The sequence below is a fragment of the Periplaneta americana genome, unplaced genomic scaffold (genome assembly GCF_040183065.1).
Source record: "Periplaneta americana isolate PAMFEO1 unplaced genomic scaffold, P.americana_PAMFEO1_priV1 scaffold_18, whole genome shotgun sequence".
Lineage (NCBI taxonomy): Eukaryota > Metazoa > Arthropoda > Insecta > Blattodea > Blattidae > Periplaneta > Periplaneta americana.
In genome coordinates, this window is record NW_027185499.1 from 1,633,687 (window position 1) to 1,657,564 (window position 23,878).

A 23,878-nucleotide genomic window follows, 5' to 3' on the forward strand; every position below is an offset into this window, starting at 1 on the left:
GTTTTGATATGTATGATAGTTGAATTAATTATCCTCATCTCTACTTAAATTTACGACAATAATTAAAACAACTATAGGACACAAAGATTAAATTGTAGATTTAAAATGGATTCAAATAAAATAAAATATTACCTTGTAATAAAAATTGATTACTTCTATAATGTCTTATTAATGCTTACATTTGATCGTATAATTTTACCAATTACTGGTATGTGCCGTTATTGATGTAATTATATGTATTATAATGATATAATCTTATGGTTCTTATTGATTCCAATATTAAACTTCATATTGAGTGGACGTCGAAATAATTTCAGATGGTTGAAACGTAGAATGCAGGTATGACTTTCAACAGGAAGTTGAGCTGTTCATGATGCAATTCGTTCTATAATATATACGTATCGTAAGTAACTAATATAAAATATTGCTCAAATGCCTAAAGGTGGTAATAGGCGAAAACGTTAGCATTATTTTAACCTTTAACTTCAATGAATATTTATATTTATACATTTTATTGATCTTTTTTTAAAACACTGATAAGTCATTTAGACTGAATAACAAATAAATATTTATGTTATATTGTATTGTATATTGACTTATCTGAAAATTACTACTACAATGCTTACTAAGAAAATTTTTGTAGGCCTATGTCGACAAGAACACAAGAGTTTCAACCTTATGGAATGTGAACAGAAACAGTCCGAAATCCTCTCCTTCCGAGACCAGCAACGTTGGGGGGGAGTAAACAGTATCCCTCTTAGATACTCTGTACTGTGATAATTACAAAAAAACCGGCGTAAGTAACATTACGAGTTTTGCTGCTCATCGGCCAGATTTTTCTTCTGTGACTGTACACAGTAATGTCACTAACACATTAAACTGCTGAAAACTTTTTTTCAGCATTGAATTAGTACTCAATAGTTTTGCAAGTTCACTCATGGTTTTATTTCTAAACTCTTTACTGCTGTACACTACAATCAAAATTTTCCATATGTATCTATGAGATTTTGAAAGCAACTTTCTGGGAATTGGTTAGTATATTTTTCATAGTTTTGAGGCGACAATAAATTTAAAAATTTCAGTTTAGAATAATCTTGAAATCTTACATCCAAGTGGTTATCAATATTATCAAACACTTCGCAATAGATGCGTTTATAGTTGATATTTTTTCTCTTCAGAGGCTCACCTACTTGAGACACGGTTTCTTGGAAAACCCCTTCATAATCGTGAAAGAAATTTTGTTGAAACTTAAAAACTGTGGGCCAAGGACTAAAACAATCAAATTTCAGTAATTGTAATTGTTGTGTAATGTCTCATTTAAAAGACTGACAATATTCAGAGACATTGAGGTGATGACAGAGTGGTAAATGATAATAGAGCATTGAAAATGTGATGTGGTTGTTTTGCACAGAATTTACTGACATGGCACAAAGACATACGTCCCAAGGGCCGCACCATGTGTTGGGACGTGTCAGATGTACAGAACAAGGCTGCAGTGAACTTATTCCCCTGTCATGGCATGCAGGGAAATCAGCTGTTGTGATACAATCCGGTGAGCTAATTGTGCCTTCGAATTCTATTTTATAATTGAATCAGGAATTTTCAAAAGGGACTAAGTCTGGAAAAGTAAATTTGAAGAAAACGACAAAAAACCTTTTGTATGGATCTGGATATATAACAGTCCAAACATGTTGATACACAATTTAAATGTGTACATTCTAAAGGACTTCGTTCCTTTTAATGCTGAAATCCAAGAAGAGTGTATGGAGACCCAGAAATGGGCATAAACTCAATTTACAAAAAATATGGACTTGGTCCCTTTTTCAAATTCCTCATTCAATTCTTTCTGTCATATATGAGGAGCTCACAACCAGAGTGGATCAAGTCTACCAGTGGTCAGTTTGTGGATTAATGCAATCTCAGATGAAGAAAACTTAGATTTATTCATTGCCTTAACAAACTAAGTCAATAACTCATTTGTTACTCCAGAGAGGGCAGCATTTCCTATGGAAAGTGAAGGTTGCTAAGCATGAGTCAGGTACTTTTAAGACTCAATTTCTCAAAATTATTCCAGAAGGACTTGGTCCACTCTGGTTGTGAACCCTTCATATATTTTTACATTAATTTCTTTATTAACTACTAGAGTTCCACGAAAAATTTACTGGTCTCATTTCTTGCCCACGTCAAATGTAGCTCTATTAGTCATCATTTTCAACCATGAACGCATCATTGTAGGTAACGAATTCGGTGTTAAGAGATACTTCTGTCTCATACACAGAATTCTTTTAACTGCCAGACTCATAGAATCCATGATGGTTGGAATGACCATAACCAAATTTGTTACCAACTGACTGATCATCAAGCTACTTGTTTATATATTAATTAGTTCCTTCAGTCCTTCCTCTGTTCTTTACTTTGTTAGTTCACTTATTTATCTATCCATTAAGGTAAGATTAGAGACCTTGTATTACCAGTGTTAAATTCACCATCTTTAAGTACCCTTATCACAGAAAGTGTTACAGATATGTCTGTGAATATTTTAAACTGATTCTTTGTTATCTTAAAAGTGCTGAGCTCTTGTTTAAAAAGTGAACTTTGTGAAAATAATAAGTTATGACTTTCTACTACATATGCACATTCTTCCTGTCTGTCCTATGTAAAAATGTGGACAACTATTGCATTTTAGTTTGTAAGCCCCAGTTGAATTATATTTATTTGAATGTTTGATGTGATTATTTAGATATTTCTGTGTTGTGTTTTTGTTTTGTACCTATGCTATCTTGTGTTTTAGTTTTCTGAATGACGTTGCAATTTTGTAAGTATTGATATTGTGATATGTTAATGTTATGTATTTATTCTCACGCGGTGTTTGTGTTGGTTTGTTCTGTTTTTGTTTTGTCTTTTTTATTAGTGTATCTATCATGTTAGGATTATATCCATTGTCTTGTGCTATATATTTTATTGTGTTTAGTTCTTCAGTATAGTTGTCATTGTTCATAGGTATGTTAAATATTAATCTGTATGTCATTGTATGGAAAGCTGCATGTTTATGTTGTATAGGATAGTTCGATGAATTCTGTATGTGTGTTGTAGTTGTGGTTTCCTGTATATTTTGAATTCATGTCTATTATTTGTTTTGGTTATGGTGATGTCTAAGAAATTTATAGCTTGGTTATGTTCTGTTTCTATTGTATACTTTAATTTGAGATGTATTTTGTTGAGTTGTTGATGTAGGTTTTCTATTTGTCTTTTGTTTCCATTATATAGGACTATTATGTCATCTACATATCGATGCCAGTACATTATTCTCTCTGCGTGTTTGTTGTTGTCAGTGTTTAGTATGTGTGTTTGTTCTATATTATGAATGAAGATTTCAGCTAATGTACTTGATATAGGTGAACCCATTGGTAATCCTTCAGTTTGTGTATAATATTTATTGTTATGTGTGAAATAATTTTGTTTTGTAATAATCTTTCTTTAATGTTTCTAAATCTTTTGTCCAGAAAGGTTTGTAGTTTGGGATCTTTCCTCGGGGCACCCATTTCTTTGCTGCTTTTAGCATAGTTGCACAAATTATGTCCTTACATTTGTCTGGGGATTCGTTCATATTAATGGAGAGGTTATTTTCTAGATCTTCTCTAAATTTAGTCCAATTGGATTTTTTAAAATTCCAAGAACATCTGTTATAAGATTTGTTTGTAGGTTTCTGATGTAGTAAAATAGAAGTAGCAATGATTTTGTGGCCAAGTCCAGGGTCTTCCAGAACTTTCCTGCTTGCCTTGTTATATATGTCTGAAGATATTAGAGTTAAATCTGGATTAGATGTTCCATGGGAATGAAGATATGTTGGAGGGTCTTCTGGGTTGAATAATAATTGGATTGATTGGGTGTTAAGAAAATCTTCTATTGAATGGCCAACAGAATTGATGCCTAAATATCCCCATTCTTTAGAATGACCACTGAAGTCTCCAATTATGAGAGTCTTTGGTGTAACTACTATATTGTCCAATTTGGGTTTGTTATTAGGGGGTTATATATGCTATACATTTTGAAGTGTTATTTATCCGAAGTTCTATTTTACAAATTTCAGATTTGTGAATAATTTCAAAGGAAAAATTGTTCCTGGGCCAGGTATCGATCCTGGGACCCTTCGCTTAGCGCATGAATGCTCTACCGATTGAGCTACTCCAGGAACTATACAAGACACCGTCACAATTCTTCCCTTTAAGTCCACACAACTCAAATGGTTTGACAAGACGCCAGAAACCCAACTTTGAGTGCACACAATTCTGTGTGACTTAAATTGTGGCTTTCTGTTAACGTACCTACAGCAACCAGTGGCGTATACTGGTTTAAGGGTCTGGGCTACCACTGACCCTATTATTACACAAAATATATTTTAAAATCCCTATAATAAAATTCCTTACCTATTTATATGTGAATTCCAGACGTCTTGATTGGGACGAAAATACTTTGATGACTTCGTCATTGAAATTATAGTTGGGCCACTTGCGAAGTTTCTGTAGAAATGACTTTTCAATGGACATCAGTGCCAAGCCGGATAAACGTTCTTGTGTATGAGTTGATCTACAGTAGGATTTTATTCGCTTCAACACAGAAAATGTTCTTTCTACCAATGCTGACGTAGCTGGTATTGTCACAATGAATGTTGCCAATTTAAGGACTTCAGGAATAACTTGGTTCAGCTGGTTTTCATATATGGTAGATAATATTTCGTGGATAGGTTTGTTCGAAAAATCAAAGACTTCTGCTGAATATATTACGCTTAATTTATTTTTCAAACGTACTTGATCAAAGTGACTGTTATAGGACTGAAATAATTTGTTTAGTGCCTCATTCGGGAAGTTTTCTCTATAAGCAAAAAATTTTTGAGAATCTATAAGCTTTCCATAATCAGAAAATCTGTCAGTAATTTCCATGTGCATACGATCTACTATGCTGTAGTACAGCTGCCTGTATTTCAATTCATCATCTCCTTTTCTTCGCTTTAATGGTGGTTCCATTGTATTGGCTGAAGAATTTTCATTTTCCATATTACTCCATATGGACGGAAACCCACTACGTCTGAACTCGGATATAGTATTTTTTAACTTTGATACCTCTTGCAAGCAGTATGCTATGTCTAGACTTTTTGTCTGAAAAATATTGTAGAGCACATCTGTATGTGCGAACACTCTAGCATAGACTTCAAGAAGAAATATATTCTGAAACTGTGTGAAAAAATACAAATATCCTTGAGCCTGCACAATTACATCATCATCATCCCAGTTTTCTTCAGAGTCATTACAAATGATATTTTCAAAGAAAGCAGTCAGTTGTTCTCTGTATTCCTTTACTGTATTTACAAGCCGAGATGTAAAATTCCATCTAGTTGGTGCTATTTTTGGGAGTTTCTTGTTCATAAATTCCTTGAGTTTTCCTGATCTTTTAGGAGATGATGAGAAAAATGCAGCTAAACCCGACTGTGTTTTGAAAAAAATGCGGCATTCTGGGATGGATGAAATAGTTTGTTGCAAAACTAAATTGAGAACATGGCTGTAACAATGGACAAATAGTGCTTGAGGATACTTTTCTTGAACTTTCGTTTTTAAGCCATTAATATTTCCCGCCATAACTGAAGCACCATCGTATGTCTGTGCAATTAACTTATTGCCGACATTGTAGCTATTCTGCTATAACACCTTCCACATGCTGAAACAAAGCAGCAGCAGTTTTGTCCGAACTGACATTTGTGAATCCTATAAACCGTTCTTGAACATTGGCAGTACTGTCGACGTATCTTAAAACAGTGGACAATTGACTCTGATCACTTGTCATCAACAACAATGGCCACAAAAGGTGCTTCCTCTATTTCAGATTTTATGTTCTTTATCATAACCCCACTTATAGCAAATATTAAGTAATTCTGAATTGCGGGAGAAGTACCACGAAATACTGTTGAACTCTCAAGATGATTGGCCAGTAAATGGTCAAATTCACTTAAGGAACTTAAATATTCAATATAATTTCTTCTATTGTCTGATTCCACACTCTCATTATGATCCCGAAAAGCCAATTCTTGTTTTCCTAGGAAGTAGACTGCGTTAATAAGACGCAGTAAAATCTCCCGATTTCTTTTCACAAGAGCATTGTGTGGTTGATGTGTAGAGCTTTTTGCTTATCTAGCTGTAAATCAATTCTTGTCTTCCCAAAGTTTGCAAAGTTCATGCTACTACAAATATGAGCTTTTGATTTGTCGTGTTTTAGGACTGCCGTTCGAAGGGAGTTCATATTAGAAAACTCCTCTTTTGACCACACATTAGTTTCGCGGCTAAATAACAAACATGGCCAGCAAAATAGTTTAGACAGTTTAGAGCTACCACACAACCAATTCCACTTACCATATGATGTTGAAGTGAAATGGCGTGTGTACTCACGCTGTTTTTCTTTTACGTTCATGGACAAATTTAACTCAGGAGTTGGTCTTTCCATTTTCACAATTTCAACTTTCTCGTTGTATGTACGACGGTTAAAAGGCACTTTTATTAAACCTTCTATTACACAGTCATTTTCAACACAAACCTCTCCAGAAACTTGTTCTGTCATATTTTTCACAATATCACTTAATTGGGAAATTAAAAACTTCATAATTCACAATTAATATAACTCTTAGACACTCGAACAAATCACAAATTTAAAATACTGAACTGCAAGAACACAATCACATTCATGAGCTAGCGTACTAAGCCTATTGTTGCTTCGCACCTTCGAAGAAACCGATCACGAGAGCGGCAACTCACCCGGCCTACACTGCACGATAGAAACAGGTAGCGGGGGACAGGCAGTTGTGCGACAGGACAGCGTGAGCGGAACGGTCACAGGCTACCCCTCGTAGCAGCGGTTTCTGCAGTGATGCCGCCTTGACAACTTGTTTCTTTTCGAGAGCAGAGAGTGCATATAAATCTAACAATTGCTTTAATTTTAATTACTTTGGTAAAACTAATAATATAAAATTATTACATTATGTTATATTATAAACTTTTTCTTTTGTAATTTCCTTGGGCTACCGCCGGTAGCCCCGGTAGTCCACAAAATACGCCCCTAACAGCAACAAATATATTATTCAAGCCTGCTTCACAGGGAGCTTCTACCTGAAAGACAGATTTGCATAATATATTCGTTACTTCAGATTTGTCTTCCTTAGTCATTTGTTTAACAATGTTAAAGGTTGAAGTTATTCCTCTTTTGATGCCAACTAGTATGCCACTAGTTCTTTGTCTTGCTTTAGGTTGTAGAAATGTATTTTAGTTCTTGAAAACAAAGAACTGTAATTTTGAGCTGTAACATTGGCTTCCATTATTGCAAACATATCAATGTCTTTATCTATTAGAATTTTATGTATTTCAGTTTTCTTGGTTTGATTAAGGCCTCCAGCATTCCACTGTAAGACCTTCAGCTGAGGTAGAATTATATTGTGTTTTGTCTTGTTATGTGATGCTAAAATAATCTCCATCCGGAGATCCAAATGAGGGGACTTTTTCACCTCCGGAATATTTTACTTCGGATTGTATTTGTCATTTGAGCATGTTGGATGGTCGTTTTTTTCTATGTTCATTAAACATAGTTCAGGGGGCACCACGAGAAGGCGACCATCATCACCCCCAGAACACCAATATAGCGCAACATATTGTTGTGGCGGAAGTCTAGCCTTGTTTCATACTGAGATTTAGTGAATTGATATCTCCTCTCTAGTCCCCCTCAAGCTTCCGAGTCAAGGTCGTAGCCATGCCTTTAGAGGTTTAGAGACTTCTGCCACAAATCTCACACCAAACTCTGCATCCTGGAATGACTGCCAACAAGGATGTGAGTGAAAACCAAGTGTTGCGATACATCATTATTGCAAACTTATAGACCTATTGTTACTAAGTATAATAACTCAATAACTCCCGAAGAGGAAATCTCAAGCCTGGTTTGACAGAGTGTGCTATGAAGAAAGGCAGAAAGTCAAACTCCTACACAGAGCAAGGAACTCATCAAATACAGAAATCTTGAAGCAATATAACGAAAAAAGAAGACATTACAAGAAACTACTGAGAGAAAAAAGGGCGAGCCATCTTGAAAAGGAAGCGCAACAACTGATCAAATTTGCAATGGACGGTCCTTTTACGGCCCTCAAGACAACAAGACCCTCCTTTCCAAACATGATACAAATGCAGATTTGGGTAGACCACTTTCGTGAGATTCTGAACCAGAGTAGAAGCGATGCAGCACTGCCGGTACAAAGCAGTCACCACCCAATATTCCCAAAAATAACGGAGCAAGAGATATTAGCTGCTATAATGGGAACAAAAACTAGAAAAGCAGCAGGGTCGGACGGCATTGCAAACGAGCACCTTAAACTGGCAGCACCGCACCTAATCCAGACATGGACTCAGCTATTCAACAAGTGCCTGGAATACGGCACCATTCTGGAAAAGTGGAGACACTCCACCATCAAAGTTCTTTATAAAGGCAAAGGTGCTACATCCTTGCCAGATGCTTACAGAGGCATAGCACTGGAGAATCCACTATTCAAAGTCTTCTCAAAAGTTCTGACAAAGAGGCTATACGACCTGACAGACAAAAGGATCCCAGGAAGGGGAGAGCCACCTTGCATGCCATAAACAACCTGTTGTCCGACATCCAAGTGGCACTCAGACATCCCAAAGGGAAACTATATACAATATTTATCGATTTCAAAAAAGCCTTCGATCTGCTCGACAGACAGATCATAATGAAGAAGCTCGAAACGATAATTGGAGACAACTACCTGACCCACATCATCAGGTGTATTATGACAGTCAACAGGGTGACCATAGACGACAACATAACGACATCGACACCTATAGTTCAAACGAATGGAGTCCTCCAAGGTGATCCAATAAGCCCTCTGCTATTCAATATCACCACGGCAGATGTCGTCCAAGCGCTAAAAATAGCAAACTGTAAAGCTACCATATACTTGTACTCAGATGATATGGTCCTATGCGTGACGAAACATAGAGATCTACAAGAAAGTTTCAACACCCTCATAGCATGGACAGAAGAAAACGCACTACGCATAAACAAAAGCAAGACTTTGCAGATGGTCTTCAGAAAAGGAGGAAGAGTGGCAACACATGAACTGGTGTATTACGGACAAGAACCACTGAAACAATCAAGCCACTACAAATACCTCGGAGTAAAATTCCAAACAACGGGCACGTGCTTCAGTAAACATATCGCGGAAAAATCAGTCGCAGCCATAAGAGCCATCAATGACATCAAACTCATAAATAGACTATCTCTGGACGCAGCAAAACAGCTATTCACCACAAAAAATTTTCGAATATTCGCCTACGGCCTGCAAATAGTATGGATATATCTGAAGAAGAAAGATCTAGAACAACTGGAGAAAGTAAAAGCCACGTTCCTAAAAAGAGTACTTGGGGTGTCAAAAATGGCCCCCTCTGGGTAGACTTGTATACTAACAGGCACGGGAACCATTTCTGATAGAAGAGCTGAGGCTATCGCACCATCTGCGATATTTTATTTAGATATTTCCATTCAGCCCGTATCTTTTTTCATCAGAAAACAATCATAAACCTATGCAGTAAATTCATATTGTGGTCCCGCCGTTGAACGTCTTACCTGCCCTGCTACGAGGAACTCTCTGTAGAATAGGAGGTGGGGACCACTGTTTTACGGGCTGAATGGAAATATCTAAATAAACTATCTTAAGCAATTTGAAAAAAAAAAAAAAAAAACATTGTAGCCTATTTTCAACAAAGTTAGAAGTTAATAAGTTTATAATTACTTTCAGAAATATAATACACATTTCGTGTTAATTATTCGGGCAATGCATGGCAATTACTGCAAATGCTTCTGTTAAAGAAAATGTTGAACAAAACACATAAAAACCCTAGGAATAGTAATGCAGAAATTTAACTCCATTCAGGCCACTCAACATGGCATTAGCACTGATTTTTCGGGATTTGTTTAATTCTCTTTCCCCTCAGCAATTTCTCAACATTTGGAACTATTGTTTGTATAGTGCAAAATGTGACAGCACATTTTAAGTTGTGATCCGATACTTGGCTTCCATGACATGGCTTGTTTATCTTCATCATAGGAAAAAATTACTGTTCCCACAGATATGTGAATCCGAAAATGTATGTCTGTACAATCGGGGAAATCTAACACATGGAAAGTTCATATAAAAGTCAAACAACTTCTTTTGTTTTGATATTTGTCCTTCAATTCACTATCGTAAAGTAAATCAATAAGTTCCAATCACGAATAATAATCGAAAATCAAATCGAAAATTTTCCTAGTCTTTAAATCTCGAATCAAATTCCTGGCGCAGATTGCATGATGTGTGAATGTATTCTTCGAAATCCAAAGTCTTAAGAAACTAGTATGCCTATATCGTTGTTAATTTTGAAAAATGTGATGTAACTTATCCTTTCAGTTAAGCTAAGGTTCCATAATTAGAGATGGGTTCATATTAAACGCCTTCACTGTCATATAACTTTGTAATAATCTTGTTGTTACCTTGTAGAAAACACTTTAAAGCATTCAGGTAATTCCATTAAGAAGGCAAGTTCACAAATCCATTTTTTCATTTTTCACTTATGATACAGACTTTTCTTCTTCCTCCGTGAACGATGATGTTTCCTCCCTCAGTTCAAAGAACCTATCCAATAATTTGCCACGACTTAGTCACCGCACTTTACTATATTATGACAGATCGCTAAGAAATAATTTCATGGGATAAATTAACGCTTTTCACTTCGTCCCTTAGACTCCTTATTACACCCGTTTTACTTCCAACCATGGAATGAGCACCATTGCTTGCCAAGGATATAAGTTTATTCCAAGGGAGTCCAAAATAATTTCTACAGCCTCTACATGAAAATATCGGAACCAGTAGTAGTATCTTTTATGAGAACAATATATAAGAACTCTCCTTAACCTAAAGGTTTTCAATAGCGCCTCTTACAAAAATCACCAGTTGGGGATTATCGCTCACATAAGTATTTTCATCTACTGCCAAAGAATAACAAATGAAAGACTGACAAACAATTACTAATTGCACCTGAACGTCCTTGGCTAGACCTCGGATGGGATGCATCATAGTGGAAGGACACAAACTGATAGATTCGAACTCCTACACTTGTTGTGAGAAAAATTCTTCAGTTATAATTAAACATTCTTCAAATTTTCAATCTTTAAAAGGTTTCTAATATTTTACTATTACAAGTGAAATTTTATAACTGAGTCGCACAGCCGATTCACTAACATTGTGATCTTAAACAACTTCTAGCTCAGTTTCCTTGAATTGTTGAATTAATGCTGCACGCTCTTCTCTTTGTATCTGCCATATTCGTTCCTGTTAGTTGTATAATGCATCTGTAAGTTGTATTTCTTCAGTGTGGCCTACGTTTTGAAGTGTTTTCTGCTCCTTACATCTCTTGTTTGAATGGATGGCAAGAACCGCCTCTGTTCACTACAACACAACGTCACAAACTAGTCCTCTGCCTGGTACAGTAAGCACGCATCAGCCAAGCACTGCCCAAGCCCGCTCATACGCGAGTTGATGATCACTGATCTAAAACTTTCAAGGTCTAAGCAGAATTAAAAAAAAAATGTTAAAAAGCAATTATTCACACATTTTTCGGTTCTTTGGTGAAAAATGCAACAGTGAGGTGCCAGAACTCTGACAGATTACTAATATTTTAAAGGCAAAGCCTGATATTATAGTTATTTTTGTCTTTAGAGTTCCCTTACCACAATGAAAACACAACATTACTTTGCACAGTCAAGATCTGTTTGAATTATGCCTGAATCTATAATCTCGAAAGCTCTATAATTGGGATTTTTATGACTAGCACTTGTTGTAGATGGAACAGATTCTACCACAGGTGAAGTTCTTTGTTATAATATTTCCATATTTTCAGTTTAAACCCATTCTTCACTGTTTTTTAGGTTAGGTTTTCACCATTTCTTTATCAAAACCCTAGATTTATTACTCTGTTTAAAGGGTCTTTTGCCCTTGTTACGGAAATTTTTCAATCTTTTCATCAAATTTTACAATTATTTACCCTACTAACATAATATATTCTATTTTCACTGAACCAACATGTATTATAGGCCTACCGGTAGGCTGTATTCACTTATTTTCTTATATATAACTTACAGAGAGTTCTTATACAGAACAGTCCCAGGTAGTAATGTTTCAACGGCTTAATGACAGTAGTGCAGAGCACCTGTCCTGAGGGAGCTAAGCGGTAAGGAGTGGAGTGGGACTTGTCAGTGTAGAGAAGTATGCACAGACTTGTCAGTACACCTGACCACTTGCCATCCTACAACAGATTTGTTGGAGGTTGGAGTGGGACTGGTCTGCATGGGAACTCTCTGTAGGCCTATACATTCCTTTATACTACTTACAAACGGTCAAATACACTAAAATAATATTATTCTATCTACAACACGTACTAACAGACGAAAGTTTTGTAAACATACCAGTGACAGATCACACACCATCGAACTAAAACCCCAATATGTTTTCCTCCATTGCTGGACAGCACAGGATTATCTTGTTATGTAGGATTGCCATATATTTTTGATTGAAATCCAGAATACATTCATTATCGACTTGTTATACTGCTGAAATTCTGTTCTAGGTTATATATTTTTTAATGCTCATACTGATTCTCCTAATATTACAAAAGTAACCTAAAATTATTTTAGGGGGAACTTCCAGCTTAACTGATACAAAAAACAGATATATTTTATTTTGTCCAAAATCTGGAGTACAGAATTTTCTCTTTTTGTCTGTGAAAGAATTTGATAAATTCCTAAATTAGTTTCCGAGCTATGGCCCAAAATTTGCACCAAGAGAGTTCTAGTCAACACCACCTGTCTGTAAGTTTGTCGCTTGTTCTCTGAAAGTTAAAATTTTTTAAAATTTTCAAACCATTTCCCTCATAATGAAGAAACTATTAAAGATAATTGCATGAAATTTTACGTGGATGATATATATATCATGATCCAAAATGTAAATTAATATCTTATTACTAATAGAAGAAATAAAAAAAATATTTGAATGAAAATTTTCAGGAAAATTTAAAAAATTTAAAAATTACTAACTACAGTAACACTACAAATAATTGGATGATATTAATTCACACTGCTGCCACAACCTACTGGAACAGGATGGACACAAGAGTTTAAAAATACTTTTAAAATTGTGGGAGCTAAGGGGGAAATGATGTTTGGTTGTACAAAAAAAGATTCCAAAATTTCGAAATTTTAAGATATGGCAGAAAAAATTTTTATTTCAAGTAGTGGTTTTTGTGAATGAAGATGTGAATAAAAACCTTGTAAATTTTCAGCTTATTTCATTAAGGGATACATCAATCAATCTTCTTAATGTATCCAGCTGTTTGCTGACAACAGTCTATTCAGTTGTTTTTCACGAGAAATGAGGGGTATTTTGATCGGTGTTCATTATAGATGCCTGTTGCTAGTAGCCAGAGGTGGGGTGTAGTCAATATATACTGCAGGGCTGTGTCTTCTGCAACTAGTACTGATGATTTTAATTTACTTCTTTTGTGGTTTATGGATGGACAGTATAGAAGAATGTGTTCCAGATCTTCATCATGATTATTACACCACAGACAAGTAGGATTATCAGAAATGTGAAATCGGTGTAGGTATAATTGAGTGACAATGTGACCTGTTCTGGCTCTTGTTAAAAATGTTTGAACATGTCTGGGCAAGTTTTTGTACATTTCCAGGTCATTTGGTTTCTTTTGTAGAGACTGTAAAATTTTTCCTTTGTCAGAAGAGAGCCAATTGTTGATCCATAGGTTTGTAAAATGAGACTTTACTGAAGCAGAGAACCATATAATGAGACAAAGAGGCAAATATAATACCAATAGGATTGAAGTGTGCGTCAGTTCAATGCAGAAGCAAAATCCATTCTCTGTAATATAAAAAATGAGGCTAAAAAGAATAAATTCATTAAGGGATACATGAGAAAATTAAAAAACAAAAAATAAAAAGTTTACTGGTACAACTCTCGCAAAAGATTTGACAACCTCGCAACTGTTGAGATTTAAAACGCAGGTACTGGTTCCTGGTCAGGCATAAGTCCACTTGCAAAACATTTCTCTCTGTCAGTCGTTCGCTCGCCAATAGGTGCTTGTAGTGAATCTCTTTGTGTTCCTCTAGGGAAGTTTTATGTATAGATATTCAGTGATAGCATTTATAAGTGTGTGCATGTATTATTATGAATATTATTGATTATAATAATTTGAATTACTAATGTAATCATAATTAATTTTTACCTGAAGGGAATATTGATAATGTGACATAATTAGGAATATTAAATCCAGACGTTTGAGATGAGCAGGCTATGTAGCACGTATGAGCGAACCCAGAAATGCATATAGAGTGTTATTTCGGAGGCTGGAGAGAGAAAGATCTTTGGGGAGACCGAGACGTAGATGGGAGGATAATATAAAAAATGGATTTGAGGGAGGTGGGATATGATGGTAGAGACTGGATTAATCTTGTTCAGGATAGGGATCGATGGCGGGCTTATGTGAGGGCAGCAATGAACCTCCGGGTTCCTTAAAAGCCATTTGTAAGTAAGTTGTTGTTTTCTCATGCCAGGTGTTTGACAATAAAGTCATTTAACCTCTTGCACTCCAATATTTTTCAAAGATATTGTCATGGTCAGCCACTGAAGCACAGATTTTGAGGTGTTCAGAATCCATTTCTTGATTTGAATTGCACAATGAGCAGTTAGGGGATTGATATAGTGCAATTCTATGCAGGTGCTTGGCCAAACAGTCATGGCCTGTTGCCAATCTAAATGCAATTACAGACGATTTGCGCGGTAAATTGGGAATTAACTGTGGATTATGATGCTGAGAGTTCCATTTTTTCCCTTGAGATTGTGTTATCAAATTTTGTTTGTTGAAGTCTAATTTTTGTGAAACTAAAAAGTAAGTGATGACAGAAATCTGACAACTCAAGAAATTTTTTTTAAATATAAACAACTGCAGTCTGTTCTTTTTTGTTCATGGCTTTTTTAACACTCTGACTGAAATAAACAACTTGTTCGTTAGGTGAGTGCAGTGGTGATATTCGGCCAGCTCGCACCAGTATTGACGAACCGGTTGTTAAAATATTTCTAGGTAATATTTGGAATTACCATGGGCATATACTGTATATGTTTAACATACACGAGAGAACTGATTGTTAAACTTTTTGAATATCACCACTGGGTGAGTGGTATTGTATAAACCCAGATAGCTATTTTGAAAACAAGTTGTTGGATTCAAGGAATGAATTGAGATGTGCAGCAATCATTCTTTCCATATTTTCCATATCTGGCTTGTCAGAGAAATAGGTCTGTAGTTATTAATATTAGATGAAGTTTTACCTTTCTTCAAAATGGGTATAATACTGGTAATGGTTTTCTTTTTCAGTTAGCAGATCCTGGTACTGTAAAACGTTCAGTATGGTTTTTAAGACTTGTCTCCAAGGTTCTTGATAAATTCTGAATGAATTAAATCTGGACCAGAGACTTCATTGCATTTAAGAGTCCCAATAGCTGCATCTAGTTCATGGATTGTGAAACTAGCAACAAACACTTCTCTTGTGTTCATGCAAACACACTTCTTTTGTTCACCTTCATATTTTTTTCATGCTTTTTTCTAACTTTTTGTGAGTTGTTGTGATTCTATGTATTATTGCATATGTACTTAGAAAGGCATTTTCAATAACCTGGGGGTCTGTTAGTTGTGTATTTTTGTAAATTATAAGTGAGTTACTTGGTGGATTACTGTTTGTGATATTAGATATAAATTCGGGTAAGCTTTTATACCATCTTTTCTATAGACCATTTTAGAGATGAAATTGTTAAAACTTTGCCTTTTGGCTGAGAGTACTTCTTTCTTAAATGTGGCCACTTTACAAGCTTCCAGTCTATAAAATTGTCTCTATTACTGTTCTCTTCTGCTTGTTTTCTGGCTGAATCACGAGCTACTTTTAATGTCATTGATTCTGGTTCATGTTAACACTTTGTTTAAAAAATTTATAATTGTTTAAATACACGTTAAAAGTGTTAAAATTTTTTAAAAAGATTATGTACCTTAGACAGACAGCCCGTTTTGATGCCGGTTCTGCATCATCTTCAGTATCCTACGAACTACTGATGTTCCTGTTGATCTTGCATACTGCCATTTGCATTCGTCAGTTGTAGGGGTGGGGGTGAGTTGCTCCTATGGTGGGGGTGTTTGTTTGTGTGCTATGTATCATGATGTCGAATAATGTGTGGGTATTGAACTGTAATTGTGTATTAAGTATACGAGGCCTGTCTAAAAAGTATCCGACCTTTAGCCAGAAAAAATATTTCAAACACCTGACGGGGTTGGGACCCTAATCCCCTTCAAAGTAGGCCCCTTGTGCTTGCACACACTTAGCCCATCGATCCTTCCACTGCCGGAATCACCTCTGGAAGTCTTCTTTTGGAATGGTGTTCAGCTTCGTCGTCGCGTTCCGCATTATCTCTTCTCTACTCTCAAAACGGAATCCTTTCAGTGGTGTCTTCAATTTTGGAAACAACCAGAAGTCGCAAGGAGCCAGGTCTGGAGAGTAGGGAGGTTGGCGAACGGTTGTAATTCCATGTTTGGCCAAGAAAGTGTGGATCAATTGGGATGAATGTGCGGGGGCGTTGTCGTGATGCAAGTGCCAGTTGTTCGCCGTCCACATGTCTGGTCTTTTGCGCCGAACTGCATCACGGAGTCGCCGGAGAACATCGTGATAGTACTCCTTTGTCACCGTTTGTCCTTCCGGTGCGTATTCGTGATGCACAATTCCACGGACATCAAAGAAAACAGTCAGCATCACCTTGATTTTGCTTCGCACCTGCTGCGCTTTCTTCGGCCTTGGAGACTCGGGATGCTTCCATTGCGACGACTGTCTTTTTGTTTCTGGGTCGTACCCGTACACCCATGACTCATCTCCAGTTATCACGATGTTCAGAAACCCAGGATCAGTGTTGGCGGTGTCCAGAAGGTCCTGTGCAACGTCACGACGGAGGTCTTTTTGTTCCGGGGACAACAACTTGGGCACGAATTTCGCAGCCACTCGGTTCATGTTCAAATCATCACGCAAAATTGCATGTGCAGAATCTTTACTCACTCCAATCTCTTCGGCAATCTCCCGCATGGTCAAACGACGATCTGCCATCACCAAATTTCGCACCCTCTCAACAACGGCTCCACTCCGAACAGTTTGGGGCCTGCCACAATGCTGCTCACTCTCCGCTGATGTGCGGCCATCTTTGAGTCGGTTGAACCACTCCATAATTTGTGTTACACCCATCACATCTTCCCCAAACACCTGCTGAATCTTACGAATTGTTTGACTTTGAGAATCACCAAGCTTTAGACAAAATTTGATGCAGTATCTTTGCTCAATTCGTTCAGTCATCTATGTATGGACCTATCAAATTATATATGTGGTAAATCAAATACTGAATAATTATGAATTAGCAATAATAACTGTATATCGAAGTTTTTCATACTATTCTATTTATAACTTCATGTTCCTGTTTTGGTACGTTCCACTGACTGTTCCATTAAACGTTTGTCATAAACGCAGAAAATAAAGCCTTATTTTTACCGTGTGAGCAAAACATATGTGTATCTTATTTGCCGCCTTCCATACAAGATAAGACATGTTGGTGAGGTGACCTTGTACTGTGCTTCTATTTATTACGAGCGTATCACGACCGATCTTACCTCACTCAAGGGTGCGACACTTGACCAAGTTCAAGCAAGCAATTTAACTCCAATGCAGCATTCTGATAGCTATACTGTAAATATCTATTAATTTGAGAAAAATTCGTTCCAGCACCTGCAATCGATTCATTGATTATTCAATGAGGATGGCGAGACCTCATATAAGAATATATATGTACCGGTAGGCTATATGAGCCTCAAAAGCCTCTTAAGAGCTTAGTCACTGACAGATATTCCCCTCAGAATTTGTCATTTGAGCTCAGCACATGGAACGGCCAGGCGCTACATGCCCAGCAGAGTAGGCGAACTGTCTGGTCTTGCCTAGGCTCTCTGCCCTGATCATGGAACCTGTATGTAGTTTCGAAACGTTCGAAACGTTAGAAATGTTAGCTCCAGGACATAGTGCAATATCCAAATCACATTCACCGTGAAAACCTAAAAAACACATATAATTTAAGGTTATATAGAAGGTCTAACTCCAAACTTGTTAGCAGAATTTTTGTAATGTGACATTGTTTATGCATTGCCAAGTAGAGACAAATGATACTTTGGAGAAATTGCATTAATGCAATCTAAAGCATAAATGAATTCAGAACTGTGTTTTGTACATGTCGAAATGGAAATTAAATAAAACTTGGTTTAATGTAACATAGTAGCAGCAGCAGTATCTATTGCCCAGACACTTGGAAGTTCTCCATTCACCTTCTAACTTCGCAGTATAATTTAGAGTCCGAATCCAAAAAATCTGATGCCAAAGCTGGACATTTTCGTAAATGTTCTTGATTCATCAAAGAGTCTTCTAGATTACACAGGATGGTGAACAAAAAATTTCAATTTTAAACAGGGTGCTGCAAACAGTCATGACCCGTTAGCATCCGAAATTTTGCTACTGAATCATGTCGAAAAGAATCAGATACCTTATATATTCTTTTTCAGTAAGTAATACTGACCAAGATTTATTATTACTGTTTTCTTAAAATTTCTTCAGAATTTTGATTTGAAATTTAATTTTAATGTAACATAACATGACTTAAAATACAGATTAGCCCAAAAAAAGTATACACTGTTTGTTTATAAATAACTTAAGAACAAATTCAGATAAAATTCTCATTTTCGGGGAAATTGTAGCTTAATGGATAGGTCGAAGAGGTGCTGTCGAGCATGCAGCACAGTCCCCAGACCTAACACCAATTTCTACATATGGGGGACCCTAAAGGATGTTGTTTATTGGGAAACGCCAGCTACACTGGATGTGCTATGAGAACAAATCAAAATTTAACGTCATGTGCAGCTATGACACTGGACACATTACGGAACTTAGTTCGTGGAGCAGTTCGGCGGCATCAATAGTGTTTGGATGCTGATGGTGGTCACTTCGAACACCTACATTAAGCTACAATTTCATGAAAAACGAGAATGTTTTCTCAATTTGTTTCACTGTTTTAGGACCCCATCTTCTTTCATTCAGAGCAGAACTAAGTACAGATCTAATACTTTTCTTCTTAGGCATAATTGACAACTTATCCAACTAAATATAACAACTATAAATAAACAGAACACTACAACTATACTTATTTCACTATTTTTAGGTCTATGTAAATGTTTCTGTGTAAATGAGACACTCAGCAAACGAATATAAACCCACAACACAAAACTAAACACTCAACTAACGATTATAAATGCACAAAACACACCAAACAAGGCTGCAGGCCGAGTTGATAACCAGTCTACTATTGTAATATGAAGTTACGACATGTGTACCGTACAAAGTTTCATCTGCTTTGATAAAAAAAATAATGTAAAATTGAATATTGTCTAAATGTAAAATTTTTATTGCCAGCTATATACATTTGCTTTGTAGGTGATCGATTCATATAGAGGGCCTTGTACGAGAAACATTTGAAGCTATATACATTTGCTTTGTAGGTGATCGATTCATATAGAGGGCCATGTACAAGAAACATTTGAAGAATGTTATTATTGTCGGTACTGTCACCATGACTATTTATAAATATAAGTGTCAATGGTATTGCATTAACAGCTGTACTGATTTATTAATTCCAACAAAATCGTGACAGAGGTATGAAGAGGAATATAAGAAGTTTGAAGAGTGGTGTAAAAAAAAAAAGTAGAGAATATTTCTGAAAAGTTTATGCTGGAATATTTTTCAATGAAAAGTGAAAAGAAGAAATCAAGTTCTCTGTGGATTCATTATTCTATGCTGCGGTGTACGGTATCACTGAAGAAAAACGTGGACATCAATCAGTAAGTAGACACAATAATTGTTAGCTTTTTAAAGCAAAAAAGTGAATTGTGAAAATGTTACCATTAATGTGTATAACAAATAAAAAGCTTACAAGGACAAGGATCCTGCTGATCCAAAGTTGCACTTGGGCATGGGTTAGATTCCAGCTTGTGCTCATTACTGGTAGTTTTTTCCGAGGTTTTCTCCAACCATAAGACGAATGCGAATGTCAGGTAATCTATGGTGAACTCTCGGCCTCATCTTGCCAAATACCATCACGCTATTACCAATACAATCAATGCCAAATATCCTAGTAGTTAATACAGGGTCGTTAAATAACCAACTAAACAAATTGCAGAGAGCAATCTGAGTAGTATAATGAAGCTTTAATGGTTGAAGTGTTGATGAAAATTTTTAATGATGGTGGTGGTAGCAGTATGTGTAAGAAAAGTAAATAGTTGGTGTACTATGGTTGATGTTTAAGAAAGTACGAAGTTAATACAATGCTAATAGTACCTCCCTCATGCCAATAATTCTGCTACAAGAAAGAATAATACAATTATGCCTTAATAAACTCTTGATTACCCTTCAGAACTGTTGTATTCAGGATTTAAAATATTTGACTTCCATTAAATTTATAACAATGTGTTATTGAATTTCGTACATAAAAACCGAAATATATTTAATTTATATTCAAATAAATCAGTGATTTCAATTGATGCCCACAGGAGCAAGCGCGCGCTTTAGAGCTCAGGAGACCCTGAGCACTTTACAGCTGAAAGGAAAGAGACAGAAGAAAGAGGTCGTATATGCCGCTTGGTCGAGCTATGTTCAGGGATGGCCAGCACTGATTCAATAGATAAAGGGAAGAGAACTTATTATAACTGTATCCATGTTAATTTTTAGATTTGTCTGGAAGTATAAGTGCATTATAAGAATGTAAGTTTTAATTTCAATGTTCACTTTTCACAAGTTTGATTGTTCAAAAGAAATATTTTCTCAACTTTCTTTATAGAAAAGTGAAATTTTCAGATATAGGCCTATTTATTTAGTAGCCTTACAGAATGTTTTCGTTAATTTAATATACCGTAAATGCATATTACTGAAGATAGTATATTGAAAGTTTTGAAAATATTCGCATGGAAATGAATTATTAACAGAGCAACTACTGTTACATCATAAGCAAAAGATGCGTCCCCATGTATTGTAAAAATGTCAGCTCTATAGCTTCAGCACATTTCGAGAAAATAATTTAATATTCTGATGATAGGAAGTTGCTCACCAATAGCACCTTAAAAGCATAATGCGATAAGGGTTTTGTTACGGAATATTAGTTACACTTAATCAATTACACTTGTCATGTCATACCCAATCTCTTTTTTTGGGATATCACTTTCTTTATGAATGATGTGTTTCATCCATTTAGTACAGGATAGTTGTACTACTATGGAATTTATGAGAATATTCCTTCTTATCTCTTTATTATGTTATTAACATTTAAAACACAACTGCAATATTAAGAAATTGGTATTAGTACTTTTGTTTTACAGACAATGTAGATAATATCAAACAGAAAGAAGCCATATAAAAATAACGACATAAAATGTCACGTTCTGTTTGAAGTTTGTGCACCACTGTTTTCTTAATCCTACAGGCTGCTTACTTATGTACACAATCCTTCCTCTTTCCATACTTAGCGCTTGATGCCTGTGCATGACGTCAAGGTCAGAAAAATGCGCTTGCTTTGACATCACTGACAAATATAAAACCAAAAGATCAGAAAACATATATTATGCTTAACAGAACCTAAATGTATCACAGCTGTAGCATATAATCACAGTAGCAACTTCGGTCCAAGGCTTTATAACATACCTTAATAGCTAAATTCCCAAATATACAATTTACTAATGCTCCTTATTTAAAAAATTAAATTAAAAATTGCTGTGTAGAGAGAAAATTTAAAGTTAAATTATTGTGATATGTTTTTTCTTGTTCTTTTTTATTTTTTTTATTTTTTACTCTGTTATAGTATTTCATAAAATATCTTAACGTTATGTGGAATGCCCTCTGAGCACGAGTATGTAACTTACTCTTTCTGGGGATGCTAGAATGTTTTTATATAAAAAGCAATATGTATCTTTGGTGTGTGGATAAGCTTTAGGGCTTCTACCGCGTTGTCTTGGTGTTATTGGCTGACGTTTCGACTGCTGTGTTGTGGTCATCTTCAGAGCAGAGCATCCAACAACTGCTCTGAAGATGACCACAACACAGCAGTCGAAACGTCAGCCAATAACACCAAGACAACGCGGTAGAAGCCCTGAAGCTTATCCACACACCATGTACACCAGCCGTGGAAGCCTACGCAAACAATATGTATCTTTGTTCTACGAGGGCTATTCATAAAGTAACCGTTTATTTCTTACAAACCTGTGAATGACGTTACAGAATTGGGTTACAATACGTTTGAAATTGTACACTCTAATTTATTTTTCCACACAGTTCCCAGTCACATTGAGACACTTGTCATAGCGTTTGACGAGCTTTGAAATTCTGCAATCGTAGAATTCGGCCAACTTACGACGCTGGTTTTCAACTCTTCGTCATCGTCAAAGCACTTCGAGCCAAGCCACGTCTTCATATGCATGAAGAGATGGTAATCGCTAGGCACCAAATCTGGGCTATAGGGAGGATGATCCAATACTTCCCAGTTGAACTCTTGCAGTTTGGTCGCATTACGACGCACTGTATGCAGCCGGGCGTTGCCATGCAGGAAAATCACCCCAGAGCTCAACATGCCACGACGTTTGTTTTGAATGGCCCTTTTCAAGTTTGTTAGTGTGTTACAGTAACACTCAGCGTTAATTGTGGCATTCCTCTCCAAGAACTCCACTAGCAAAATTCCTTTTCTGAACCAGAACACAGTTGCCATAGGTTTCCTCGTGGAAAGTGTTTGACGACACTTTGTGGGTTTTTTCGGGGAGTGAGTATGGTCCCACTGCATTGATTGAAGCTTTGTTTCTGCATTCACATACGCACCCAAGTCTCATCTCCTGTCACAATCTGATCGAGAAAAGCATCGCCTTCTCTTTTGTAACGCTCAAGAAAGGACAGTGCTGCTCCCATTCGCTGAGCCTTTTGTTCCTCAGAAAGAAGTTTAGGCACTTATCTGGCAGAAAGTTTCCAGTAGCCCAAATCTTTGGTAATCATTTTGTACAGAAGAGTACGACTAAACTGTGGAAAATCCCCACTCAGCTCTGACATGGGAAATCTGCGGTTTGCTCTAACCTTTTCGTCAACCAAACGAATCAGATCTGCATTCACGATACTCGGTCGACCACTTCTCTCTTCATCATGGACATTGGTTTGCCCATTTTTGAACATACAGCACCATCCAATTTTTAACAGTCTCCCGACTTCCGCATTTCTCTTCTCTTTGAGCCTTTTTCTACCTTATTTTTACATAATGTAAAAATTAATTGAAACATTTAATTTTCACATAGTTGAAGGTGATTTATATGATGGATTCTGTTGTTCCAGAGATGGACTGAAATGTGCAGCTAAGCTTATACAAAGAGTGTTTTCTTTTATGAACAGTAAGTGAACATATATATACATACATTCATATATGAGGTCTCACCAACCTCATTAAATAATCGAGACTACTATTTTTTGTTAGTAGTCAACATGTAGATACCTATTAATTTTGAGAAAAATTCGTTCTAGCACCGGGAATCGAACCCAGGACCTCTCAACTCTGCGTGCTGAGCGCTCTTTCCAACTGAGCTATGCCGTG

The 23,878-nt window shown here is 36.3% G+C and overlaps 1 long non-coding RNA gene across 1 annotated transcript; it reads left to right on the forward strand.

The window, feature by feature from the left end:
- Window positions 1–741: 741 nt before the first annotated feature.
- LOC138693702 (uncharacterized) lies at window positions 742–23,875 on the forward strand. The gene is made up of 3 exons (XR_011330373.1): window positions 742–1,552; window positions 23,623–23,678; window positions 23,809–23,875. It is a non-coding gene; the product is annotated as an uncharacterized lncRNA (long non-coding RNA).
- The last annotated feature ends 3 nt before the right edge of the window (window positions 23,876–23,878 follow it).